The sequence below is a fragment of the Monodelphis domestica genome, chromosome 7 (assembly GCF_027887165.1).
Source record: "Monodelphis domestica isolate mMonDom1 chromosome 7, mMonDom1.pri, whole genome shotgun sequence".
NCBI classification, from domain to species: Eukaryota; Metazoa; Chordata; class Mammalia; order Didelphimorphia; family Didelphidae; genus Monodelphis; species Monodelphis domestica.
The window spans coordinates 228524130-228538050 of record NC_077233.1 but is presented as its reverse complement, the minus strand read 5'-3'; the positions used below and the strand labels follow the sequence as shown (position 1 = coordinate 228538050).

Here is a 13921-nt window from a genome sequence, read left to right as displayed (position 1 = left end):
CTGTAGAAAACAAAAACATATCAATATATTTATTTTTAGAAAGAATTAATTCAGTAGAAAGAAGCATCATCTTGAAGGCTCTCATCAGTCTTGCTATTTCTTAACTCATGTGTCCACATTATATGAAACTCCATAATAGCAAACACCTCAAAGGACTACTTTGCTTAAATTTCACTGAGTATTATTAACATCAAGTGAGGTATTGCACAGGAAGGTACAGTATGTTCAATAGTGTTCTTAAACACTACGAAAGATGCTCTGTGCAAGATCCAAAATTATTTCCTAATGATTAGGTTATCCATTCACAGATGTAATTGGTATGATGTCATCAAGCATTATGTATAACTTAAAGTTTACTCGGTAAAGTCTCCAGGAATACAAAAGAGCTTGGTTTAACTATTCACACTAGAAAAAGTGAAAAGAAAAACATTCAATATCCAGATTGAGGACATGCAATTAGACAAATAGCCCATAACATTTTCACTATGCTGCATTGTCAGATGTCTGGGCTGGGTTGACCAGACGTGTGTAGGGAAACAGCATTGAGATAAAAACTGGAAAACTCAATTCCAGTACAGACTCTGCTTCCCAGGAACTCCAAGACCAATCATTCTCAAGAACTTCCTACAGAGCAGTGAAGATGGTTGTTTTATGTCCCAGGTATGACCCATCATGGCCTGCCTACCTTCCCCTCTGTAAACATCTGAATGGGAGCTTTCACTGGACTATATGAAGGCAGTTTTCTCTTGCTCAACAATTGGAGGGTTCAGGAATGCCCTTATTTTGAAAATGCAAATTATGTGCACAACTAAGAACAATGCAAAAATATATTATTGATGAAATCATTTGAACATCAAAAGTCTGGTTAGTATTTTCTTGAGCCCTGAAGAACCTGAGCTTCCTCCCTGCCAACTATTTTGCAGCATCTGTTCTTATCTTCCCACCTCATTCAGCTTCTTTATATTTAACTCCTCTGTAGTATGTGGCCTTGGGTTTCTTTTACCTATAGGGAGAATGTGTGCAGTTTTCTTTTCTGACATTGAGGCTGATACTGGTATTACTCAATGGTAACTGAGCAACCAAAAGTAATTTCTATTCAAAGGCTTCAGCGGAATGATTCCAGAACTGGATCACTAACCCAGAGGTACTGCCCCTTCTGGGTCCCTCCTTATATCACAATCTATGATCTCATTGATGTGGCTATTTCCTCCACTGAAGCAGACTTATTCACTCCTCCCTTTGAAAAAGAGGCCATAACTAGCTATTTCACACTCTAAGGGCAATTTCCTCACAATCTTTACCTACTTAGGTTTTCTGGCCTATTGTGTCTTTACTTCACTGGATGGGGCTAAGTTTTCCTGTCTCTTCCCTTTCTGGCTACAATGCTTCCCTCTCCATTCCTCCTCTCCTTTTCTAAAACAAATTTTGAACACCAAAATTCAAACAAAAAAAAAGAAGAAAGTATGTTAAACTGTGAACTTTAGTTTATGTTTAATTTTTTCAATATTACATATTAAATTTCAATCTTTCAATGTGTGTGTCTTGAGTGATTGATGCAACTGAACTGAAATAAAAGATCAAACTGATCATAATTAGGAATCAGTGCAATGCTTTCAAGGACTGAAAACTGCTCAGCACTACATAATCCTGTTTTTAACATAAATCTACTAGTAATGCTATCTGACAGTAGAAAGATGCATATTGGGAACAAGTAGGTTACAGCATGTTACAAATGAGGAGCTACATTCAAGAGATGTTGTAAAAGACATTTCTAGAAATATGTTCAAGGGAAAGTATATGGGTCATGTAGCAAAAATGAAAGACAAGTGGATAACCCAAATATATCAGTACCCCATGAAAATATTAAGGGTAATACCTAGAGTTTGGTATAACAAACAAAAATCACAAAGATATGGAGTTATAGACTATAGGAGCAAAGGGAATTTCCCACACTCAAGGGAAAACATATATCTATCAAAGTAAGAATTCAAAAATATTGCAGTTTAGGGCCATTTCGCAAAGGATAAAATAATAATTCATAGCAGAGCCAGGAGTAGGAGTAGGAAAAGTGGACTGCCTCCAAAGGTTCCACAGAAAGGAAAGGAGGTTAAAGGAAGGACACTTTTTTAGTATTACTCTTGATATATGTACTTTTTATAACTTTTTGCATATGTAGTTTCTATGCCCAAAAAAGTCCACCTGTAATGACATATAGATATTTATTTTGTGATAAGTAAATTTACATGAGTTACAGTGAAGGTTCAAAGTCTCTGGTGACCAGTAACAGATAGGGATAAAATTTCCAAACTCTGCTAAAAACTCCTGCAAACATCAGTATTCAGAACACTGTATGACTTGTAGTCATAATGGTCATGGGCCCAAGTCTATGAAATTGTCAGTATAGAGGACTTCCAGATAAGGGAAGTCCCTCTACCAGTTCAGATTGGAAAAGGATTTCCTAGGGCACTGAGAAGTATACTGACTAGCCCAGGGTCATATAGACAATATGTGTCCGCAGCAGGACTTGAAACCAGGTTTTCCTGGACCTTAGAGGAGCTCTCTGTTCACTATATCAAACTACATCTCATAGGTTTAAAAAGGCACAATATAACTTTGGGGTTGGAAATGGCTTTTAGAAAACATATAATCCAAACCCTTCATTTTACAGATAAAGAAACTAAGGATTTGGAAATTTAAGTGATCACTCATAGTCATCCAGAAAAGATTTTATTATTTTCTTTATCTTATGTCTTAAAACACACACACATACATATGTACACACACAGTGGAGACATTACAACAAATATGTCTAGTAAAGGTCTGATATCCAAAATATAAAAGAATAAGACTCATTCCCAATAGATAAGTGGTCAAAAGATATGAATAAGCAATTTTCAAAAGAGGAGATTCAAACTACTAAAAACTAGATGAAATACTGATCCAATAACTAATAAAAGAAGCACAAATTAAAATTAATATCTCACATCCATTAGATTACAAAGCATAAGAGACAGAAACAGTCGGAGTTGGAGGAGCTTTGGGTTGGAGGCAAAATGTTGGTGGTACTGTGAAATGATCCAACCATTTGGAACCATATTAGAAAAAGGAGTTCCTTAATGGCAATGAAATCATAGGTCCAATCTCCAAAAATACCTATTTAAAAAGTCACTAAATCCTTTCACTCCACAATCCCATTAAGAGGCACATATCCCAAGAAGATCAAAGACAGGGGTAATCTGTCCACAAATATCCACTAGTTATGTGACCCTGGGCAAGTCACTCAATTTGTCTGCCACAGTTTCCTCATCTGTAAAATGAAGGCAATAATAACTCCTACCTACCAGAGTTGTTATGAGGATCAAATGAAATAATTTTTATAAAGCACTTAGCTCAGAGCCTGGCACATAGTAGGAGCTATTTAAATGTTAGCTATTAACATTATTAGATATACAAAATATTTATAATTGTACTTTGCATGGTAATAAAAGACTGGAAACATAAGAGTCCCCACCAAACTGGGGAATGCCTGAACAAATTGTGATGTATTAAAATTAAGGGAATATTGTTTTACATTTTAAGAAACAAAAATTCGGAGAACCTTGAAAAACATTTCTACTCTGATCAATGAAATGACCAATCTTGATTACCAAGGCCTTACATTTAAACACAAGTTCTCTTTCTTTGGCTGAGAGATGGTCTTGGACTTTAGGTACAAAATGAAACATAGTCAGAATTGTCAAAATGTTGTTTTGTTCTGTTTAATTATACTTCTCATTTATAGACAAAGATTCTATTATGGGTGGTAATAGGTTATTTTGAAGTGGCAGTAATGTTAATAAAGCTTTTTTTAAAAAGCAAGAAAGGAAGTAAGATGACATAAGAATTGCTATCCAAAATGTTTTTTAATTTGTTTTTAAGTTTTGGTACACAACAGGGCAAAGCACCAACTATAAGGAAAACTTACTGATCTGGAACTACATCACTCATTTCCAAATGGCCCCAGATAGCAATTTTTACCATATTTAACTGAAATTACAGAGAAACTACTCCTAAAGTATACATACTTAAATAAAGACAGATATTTAAGTGCTCTTAAGGAATCTTGTTGGGGGGGGGGAGAAAATAAGCATAAGTTATCTTAACTGGTTGATTAGAGAAAGAATTGAGATTTAAAACTCATTCACTTTCTATAACCAATAATTTGCGAAGTTCTATTGATTCTATCCCTAAAATTTCTCTATCTATCCCCATGTCAACTCCCACTATAAGTACCCTGGCTCAAGCTTTCATTTTGATCTCACTGAAGCTATTTTAATAGCCACCTAAATTGTCACTCCTTGCCTCTAGACCACTGTTGAAGAGGCACTCCTCTACTTAAAAACGTTATCAGGCTCCCAATTTCTAGTCCTCCACAGAAAAGCATTTAGTAATTAGATGCACACCAGTTCAGGTAGAGGGCTAAGGAAAAAGTACAACAATATGAACAAAAAGATGTCTGATTTTATTTATAAAAAAATTAAATAGCAAGAACTTTTTAATTTCTCCTAAATAAACTTGTTATAGGCCAATCATTAACAAATTAATGATCAAAAGATTCTATTTCACTAGGTTCATTTATGGTTGTTTTTTTAATCCAGTGAGTAAAGAAAATGTTATTCAGCTGACAGTATTCTCATCAGTTTCATAGTTGGGGGAGAAAACCTAATTAATATAAATTCTCCTTTTCTTTTTCTTCTATATACCTATATTCAGTCAGTAAATGCTTGAATTCCTAAAACTATTATAGTAAATTAGATCTACTAGACATAAGTTCCTAACAGAAGCAACTGTATATTAAATTTGTAATGACTCAGGATAATAGTTGAACCTTCCTTAACTGATGGAACATTTTATCATTTATCACCACTAGTACTTATAAGGCACTACTTCAAAAAGTTACTTTTTTTCTGTAAATATCTACTTCTGACATAAAGCAGGTAACAAAGTAAAACAAAGCCACTGATCTTACTATATGCTACCTCCCTCACCATACGCTGTACCCACCCCCAAAAAGGTTAGACACAAGAAAGGGAGCATAAAACTAAAGTCAACTTTAAACATATTTTCCTTGGAGGGAAAGCATTTTAATTGTTGGTGATTTGGAAAAGTATTAGAATACATCATACTTTTTTATACTCAAAAGGAATCATTAAACATTGTGGCAATTCACATTACAGGTGAAGAAAAGAAACAGTTACATGTCATTGTTTTTTTTTATAAACAATGTAATTTCATGATGTATCAATTTTCTTTTTAAAAACAAAAAGCTTGGAAAAAAAGACAGTTCAGGCCCCAAACTGGAGTTTTGCTGGATTATATATTTTTTTAATTACTGTAATTCAACAAACTGCTTGATTTTGAACAGTTTATAATCCACACATATTTGAATAAGCAATAACAAAAAGAAAGTGAAAGTGACCCTAAGTGAAATTAATCTATTTTCTATGAGCACTCAAATAAAATAGTAAAAAGAACAGAACTAATTCATCTTTCAGATAATTAAAAGTTCAGTTTTGCAGAAAATTAAGATGAAATTTCTAATTTGAAAATCTTTGACATGCAAAACACCACAAAACTTAACTATATCATATTATCTTTAACTAGAACAATAGGCCTAAATCTAAAGAATGACCGATACAACATTGTTGTACAAGTGCTTGACTTTAAAATAACTACATTGCAATAACATTCCTATAGTAGTTACCATGCTTTCCCATAAACAAGCAAACACTGAATGTCAACATCAGAACTCGAAAATAAACAAGAGCTGTTTAGCAAAAGCAAGAACTGAAATTCTAATTGCTCTAACCTTACGGAAACTTGTTAAATTAAAATACGAGGACCCAAATTACATGATTTCTATTCTAAAAAGTCTCCATTTAAAATCTTTTATTACATAGTGTTCCCCCACCTTTCTGAAGAAAAAATAAAATTATTCTTCTCCTGGATATGACTTTAAATAATAAAGACAGAAGCGGCGATGCACGTTTTTTTTTAAAAGGCACGACTAAACAAGGTGTGTGGTGGTGGTGTTCCTAAACACGCGCTTTACACTCACCCGTATTACACTGCTTTCCTTCCCTTTCTCCATCTCTTCTTTTCTGCTGCCGTTGGAAAATTATATACACAAAACCAGGAGCAATATAAGCAGGGGTTCCATAGTTGACACAAGGGCAAACTAGCTTAAATAGGGGAGGGCCAAGTGATAAGGATGGGAATTTTCCCCCCTACAAAAAATGAGGAGGGAGGTGGAGCAGGAGAGAATAGAGCAGAGAAGAGGGGGCGCGTAGGGTCGGGGGAGCGCACGCTTAAAGGAGGATGGCGGTAAAATTGGGGGGGTGGGGTAAAGGATAGGAATAAGAGACACTGGGGAGAACGTGAGGGGAGGCACCAAGCCGAGGAGAGGAAGGAGGCGGAGCGGACCTAGCGGGGTGCAGGGAGATGATGCCCCCTCCTTCCTCCCAGCTGCTGCCGAAGCTACTCCAGCACACGCCCACCCTGGGGAAAGATACCGGCTCTGGGGCCTAGCAGCAACCGCCCTGCCGGTGAACCTAGCCAGTCAGGGGGCGGGCTCAGCCTCCTCCTACCCATCCCAGGGCCCGGACCCTAGGTCACCCAATCCCCCCACCCCCTCCCGGCACCCCCAGGAAAGATGAGTGTGGAGATGAAGCGGGACAGAGGGGTGGGGAGGGGGGCAACCATTAAGGAACAGTGTCCATGGCAACGGAGGGGGAGGAAAAGAGGACGGGGGGGTAGATTTCACCCTTTTCCCCCACTCGAGTCCTTCCTTGAAACGCCCACCCGTGTGATAGGAGGGGGGAAATCCCCTTCCCCCTCCCGGTACCAGGGAGAGGGGGCGGAGGCCGGGCTTCGGCCGGGAGCCGGGCTGAGGCGCCCCCTCCCCGCCCCACACCTGGGCGGGGAAAGGCCGCGGCTGCCCCAACCACCATCACCCCGCGCCTGACGAGGAAACGGCGGGACCTCGGCCTGAGCCTGACCGGCTAGGCTGGGGTTGGGATGGAGGCGGAGGCTGAGGCGGACAGTGTCCCCACATACACATACACCACCCCGCGCCCCGACCCCGCTCCCCGGGGAGTCCCCTTCGGCGGGGAAGGACAAATCGTCTAAAAGCCGAGAGAGAAAGCGGCTACGACTACCTGGCTCTGCTCCTCACTCCCTCCATCCCCGTCCGGCCGTCGCCGCCGCCTACTCCGCTGCTGCTGCTGCCGCCGCTGCTGCTGCCGCCGTCGCTGCCGCTGCCGCCGCCGCCGCCGCCGCACACAGCCTGAACCGCCCGGCGGGGGACAATGACGTGCCTCCATCCGGGCACCGCCGCCGCCGCCGCCGCCGCCGCCGACGCCTCCTCCGGGTCAGGAGCCGGCGCCGCCGACAGTACTCGACTCTCGCCACCAGGGGGCGCAGCGACACGCCAACGCTGTGCTCCAGCCTGGCACGCCGCCAGCCCCGCGGCTCAGAAGCGATCGTCCAGGTGGCGCTTCTAGGAACTAACGGGTCGGCGGTTCCCCACTCCACCTACCCCGCCCCGCCCCACCCCCTCTCCGAGGCTGGAGGAGGTCGCCAAAGAGCCGGAGCCCTACGGAGGAAGAGAAGGAGGTCGAGGGGATGCTGAGAAACTTGTTGTAGGCGCCCTCCGCCTGCGGCTGTGGAGGATGAAGCGGAAAGCGTGAAGCAGTTTCCTAGGTGCCTGGCCAACACTGAAAGCATTCCAAAGCGGTGGCCGTCCCTTTCCGACAGCGTGAAAAGATCGCTCCCTTCCACGCCCCCGGCGTCGCTCCTGCCCCCGAGTGTGCGTGCGTATGTATGTATGTATGTGTCTCTTCACCTTTTAGAGTTGTACTTTAAAGAGCAGCTGCTGCCGCTTTTCTATCAGCCCCAGCCTGGCCCCGGGGCGCTGCACCAGGAGCGCCCTTCTGGATTCCCCCGCTGCCCTTGGTTATCCGCCCACAAAAGTTTCCGCGGGTTTCGCGCACACTGACTGGCTGCCCTTCTTCTCCAGGCCCAACTTGGAAACTCCCTTTGCCCCCTGCATTGTTTCTCGCGGGAATCCCACCCACTTTTTTCTAAAGGGGCTCCAAGGAGAGTATCCCAAGAAACAAAAGGCAGGGCGTTGGGGGAGTCCTCTCAACGCCCCCAAGCGAGATGCCAAACAAACCTACCTTTCCCCGAAAACTATCCCGACCTCCTCCCAAGGTGGGCTCCTGCAACAGAACGCGCGAATATAGTAGCGGCTAGATCAGAAAGAGTTGACCAAGTTGCTGGTCATTTTTGCTAACTGAAGACGTCTTTGAATATTCATTTAATGATAGGTTTTATTTGCACCATTTCATACACACACATATACGTATGAGTGTATGAAAGTTTTGTTGGGGAAAAAATATTTTCTTTCTGTGGCATAGACCCATAAGATGTTTGGGAATCAGGAGATTCTCTCTCTGGAAATGGTCGAATTCAAAGGTTCTTAAAATTTTTGTGTTCAGAGACACCTGTCTGGCAAAACCTATGATCCCCTTCTCACAAATAATTTGAAGAAATGCTAAATTTCACTTTGAGGTTAATGAAAATAAAGATGTAGGATACCTTCCCCCCCTCATCCAAATTCATAGGCTAAGTTAATAACTCATGGTATATGTAATCAGGCACCTTCTATTCCCGAGTAAGACTTAGCTGTTTGCAAATGTTTGTCCGTTGAAAAAATTCCTTAAAGTCAAAGAATTTGGGAAATGGCAGATTTTTAAAATAAATTTCAAAGACTAGCAGATTCATTGGCATCATCATGAAATCAATACACATGGAATATGGAAATACATATGAAAATAGCAAGAACACAGGTTTGTATTTATCTCGTGTGGTTTAGATAAAGCACAAAAAATTTCATGTTATCCACAATAATCATTCATATGTCCTTGGAGTTTTAATTTTAAGGTTTGTAACTTTTAAAATAGATGCAATAAAATATGATTTGCATTACTAACACTAATGATGATAATATTCATTATATAAATATTGAGATAGCCATGAAATTGAAAGACACTTGCTTTTTGGAAGGAAAGCTATGGTAGATCCGGATCACATACTAAAAAGCAGAAGACATCACCTTGCTGACAAAGTTCATATAGTCAAAGCTATGATTTTCCAGTAATAATGTGTGACTATGAGAGTGGAAGAATTAAGCTTTTGAATTCTGATGCAAGGAAAGGCTTTTGAGAGTCTCTTGGACAACAAGGAGATAAAATCAATCAATGCTTAAAGAAATTGAGAGTATTCACTGGAAGGTCAAATATTGAATTCAAAACTTAAATACTTTGGCCACATCATGATAAAACAGGACTCACTGAAAAGATGATAAAGTTGGGGGAAAAAATGAAGGCAAAAGAAAAAGGAGGAGACAGAGAATGAGATGGATAAAGAAACAAACATGAGCTTGACCAGGCTTCAGAAGATAGTGAAGGAGCCTGGCAAACTTTGGGCCATGGGAGTCAGGAAGAGTGTCTGAACAACAAAATCCTCATATTAAAGATTAGGATACTGGAGCTTAGAGGTTAGGTGACTTGACCTGGGATCAACATCAAATGAATAAAGGAGCCAGTTCCCCCAATTCCTACAGTCCTCAATTACTACAGTCTGCCTCTTCCAGGTAGAGCAAAGAACATCAATGTTGCATAGTAGATATAATCAAGTTGCATGTTCAGAATGATGGATGCCCCAACTATTAACATTTAGATTTTGGAGCAAGAAATATCTGTCTTTGTTATCCCATTGCCTAGCCCTTACCACTCTTCTGCCTTGGAGCCAATACACAGTATTGATTCCAAGATGGAAGGTAATCAAGTAACTTGCCCAGGGTCACACAGCTGGGAAGTGTCTGAGGTCAGATTTGAACCTAGGACCTCCAGTCTCTAAGCCTGGCTCTCAATCCACTGAGCTACCCAGCTGCCCCCAGGGTTTTTATTTTTTTAAAAAGAGAGAGAGAAATCTTGTTAATTAAGGCTCTCCAAGATCTTACTCTTCGCTTCAGCCTTTTTTTTTACATTATACTCCTTCAAAAATACAGCCTATATACTACCCAAGCTGTATCACTATCTGTTCTTCAAACTAAACATGTCCTTTTCTGCCTCTCTACAGTATGTAGGCCAGAGGTTATCAAACTCATGGCTGAGGAGGCAAGCTAAACTCCCTAGTGTGTGTACTGAACCAGATTAAAATATAAGTTGGAAAGCACTGTATTTAACAAAATATACAAGAATATGATAAAATGTAGATAATGGTAATTTGTGGTTTTCTAAGTCAATATGTAGCCTGCTGGGATTTAGCTCTCCCTTTTATATTTGAGTTTGACACTTCTGGTAAAGACAGCCTACCCCACTATTGCGAGGTTTCCAATACCCTCTCCTCCAGCTCTCTTCTCAGAACCTATTTTGTCCAAGGTTAGCTTGTGTGCCTCCTTTAAGTCCCTCAATTGTCAGTGCTCTCTCCTACCTCATATAGATCACTCTGAATTACTCTTATCTGTGTTGAATTCTTCCCAATGGAATGTCAGTTCCTTAAGGGCCTGGAATGTTTCATTTTGGCCTTTGTTTCCTCCAAACCTATAATGCTTCTGTAAACAGTCAAGACTTAATCAAAGTTTAACAGACCTGGAAAAAACTGCAAAATCCAGGTCTTAATCGAGTTTAATCTAGTGCTATTTTTATTTCAATTCCAGTAGAAATGCTGAGTTCCCAAAAATGAGGAGTGTCCCAAGGTGAAATTGGATACTTTGGGGATTAAGGGGTATCTCCCCTGCCCTCCATTCTGGAGGTCTTCTAGCCGTGCCCAGATGACAGCTTAATTGGGAGGAATTCTTGTTTAGAGTTGGGCTAGATGGCCTTTCCAACTTTGAGATTGTGATTCTGAATTGAATTTTACTATTAAGGGAACCAAAGTATGAAGCAAAGATGAGTTGTGAAACTAGTTCAACAATATGAATCAACTAAAATCCCCATTCCCACACTCCATCAAAGCCTAAATATCTTGAATAAAATGGTACCACCTATAATTTTTTTTCATTTTAAAAATTGTTTGTTACATTAAAATTTCCAAGTACTTCCCACACATCCTCCCCTGGCTACAGAAGGTATCATTTAACAAAAAGATATATGTTTATATAAATCTATGTCTTATTTCTATTTATCAGCTCTTTAGGGGTGGATATATACAAGTCATTCTTCAAACATTTCTATTGCTGTAAATAATGTTCTCTTGGTTCTACTTATTTTACTCTTCATAATTTCATGTAGGTCTTTCCATGTTTTTCCAAAATTAACCTGCTCATCATTTCTTACAGAGCAGCAGTATTCCATCAAAATCATATGCCACAACTTGGTTAGCCATATGTAATATAATGGTTTTTCCTTTGTTTTATTTTTAAAACTTGACTGGAGGATGTAGTGGCACATTCCTAACAGTACTATCCAATGAGCACAGACAATTCATTAAAATGAAGCTACCTTTACTTGTCTACAAGACAATGTAGAATGTAGGAATCAAAAGCTATTCATCACACTTGTTCTACTGAGGTAGGATATTCTTTTTTTTTTTAACCTTTATCTCCCATCTTGGAATCAATATTGTGTATTGGTTCCAAGGGAGAAGAGTGGTAAGGGCTGGGCAATGGGGGCTGAAGTGACTTGTCCAGGACCACAACAGCTGGGAAGTGTATGAGGCCAGATTTGAACCTAGGACCTCCTGTGAGGTAGGATATTCTTGTAAATCCTGTAATCCATAAAGGTGTTAGTACTGTTAAAGATTAGAATTGAATCAGCAACTAATAAATTTTTATTGATTGGTTGATTCAGTATACTATAGATAAAGAAAAATGCCAAGAGAAGTTTGTTTCTTATCCAAGTTAGTAACTGGTTCTAGAACATAGGTATTTTCTGCCCTCATTGCATTATACCACACTGCTATCAATGCCTTTTACTAAATAAATATTTGTTGTTTGTGTTTTTCCTTCATTCATAATATTGTCCATGCCCTCCCCTGGAACCTAAAAAGAATGAAATGCAGAATTCAATTCAACATTCATTAAGAGCCTACTTTAAAGAAACTAATGCCAGGTGCTAGGGATATACACTTGAAAAGCAACAGAGAGCTTGCCCTACAGGTGCTTATAATTTAATCTAGGCTATAAGACATAAGCAAATATATATTATTAAGGCAAGATGTGATAAATACAAAGGAGAGTTCTAGTCAAGTGATTTAAGAAATTCATGGAGAGCAAAGCTTCATTTCATCTGGGAAGATAGAAGACTTTAAGAAGGAAATGGTACCCAAGCTGGTCTCTGATCAGGAAGAAGAATCTCAACCCAAAGAGAAGAGGAAGGCCTACATTCAAGAATGCTCACAAAAAGAGAAAGATGATATCAGGAATAGCTAGAACATTTGGCCTGGAATGTATTTATTAAGCTAGTATTGAGCATACCTACTGTGTGCAGTTTACTACTATTAAGGGTGCTAGTAACACATGCAGTCTCTTTCCTTCAAGAAACTTAAAATACAATGAGTAGTTAATAAGTAGTTAAGACTCTCCTGGTCTCAAATAAGGAGTAAATAGACAGAAAGCAGAAAATCCTCAACTGTAAAATATTTTAAATGTTACCCACCACAAAGTGACTTAGAGCTGGAAAAGCTATGGTATTCCCCACCCCCTCCCTTGGGTCAACTCCATTAGTTATCTTAATAAACATTTATTAAATGCTACCTAAGTAAGATTGGTGGGAAAATACAGAGACAAAAACAAAATAGAATCTGCTTTCAAGGAGGTTACTTTCTATTAAAGAGAAGCAACATGAACACAGAAAAGCAAAATCAAAAGTATATACAAAGTAGATAGGAAATGGTGGCCCAGAGGACAAAGTGCCTGAGCCTGAAGGTGAGAAGACTTCTGTGTTCAAATCTTGTCTAAGACACATTAGCTTTGTGACTCTGGGCAGGTCATTTCTGTTTGCCTCAGTTTCCTCATCTATAAAATGAGCTGGAGAAGAAAATGGCAAAACACTCCAGTATCTTTGCCAAGAAAACTTCAAAAGGTGTGATGAAGAACTAGACATGACTGAAAAGGACTAAAATGCAACAACGCATGAAATACATTTCTGAGCACTACCAGTTGCTGGAATCAGGACAGGGAACCTACAGATTCTATAAGACAAAGGTAGATGGGTTGGGAAATAAATTCTAAGCACCAGAGACAATTTGTGAAGAGGCCTAGAAATGGGAGATTGAATGTTTTGTATGAGGAAAAAGAAGTAGGTCAGAAGGAAAGGTAGGTGAAGCTTACTAATATATAGCCAATAAGCCTAGAAAGGTAGGCTGGAGCCATATTATAAAATCTGTTAAAATTCAAACAAAAGAGTTTATATTTTATCCTTGAAACTCTAGGGAGCCCCTGAAATTTCCTAAGCAAAAGAACGACATGCTCAAACCTGTTCTTTGGGAATATTAATTTGGGAGCAAAAAAAATGAAAAGATTTTTTAAAAATACACAGAACAAAAGAAAATCCAGAAGGGGGCACAAAAAAAGTATAACAATATTGGAATGAATGTGTTAAATTTAATATCTGCTTTTAAAAATAGCTGCATGCAAGTATTTTATAGATTTAGAAAAAAAAACAATTCATCTGGAAGAACAAAAGGTCAAGAGTAGCAAAGGAATCAATTTTTAAAAATGTGAATGAAGGTAGCCTAGGAGTACCAGATCTCAAACTATATTACAAAGCAATAATCATCAAAACAATCTCATACTGTCTAAGAAACAAGTGTGGTAGTTCAGTGGAATAAATTAGGTACACAAAACCTAGTAATAAGTGACCATATTAATTTTAGT

General features: G+C 39.4%; 1 protein-coding gene across 7 annotated transcripts in view; it reads right to left on the bottom strand.

The window, feature by feature from the left end:
* Positions 1-13921, bottom strand: part of USP42 (ubiquitin specific peptidase 42) — a 114849-nt gene that overhangs the window by 51311 nt on the left and 49617 nt on the right. For 2 of the 7 annotated variants that reach the window (XM_016423891.2, XM_056804353.1), the window contains exon 1: positions 7197-12239. The exons of 1 other annotated variant lie outside the window; for it this stretch is intronic. The gene's annotated coding sequence lies outside the window, so the exon portion shown is untranslated. Of the gene's footprint in view, positions 1-6097; positions 7146-7193; positions 12240-13921 lie in introns of those variants that run through there. 4 more of the 7 variants (XM_056804352.1, XM_007498262.3, XM_007498263.3 and 1 more) reach the window with 4 other exon arrangements.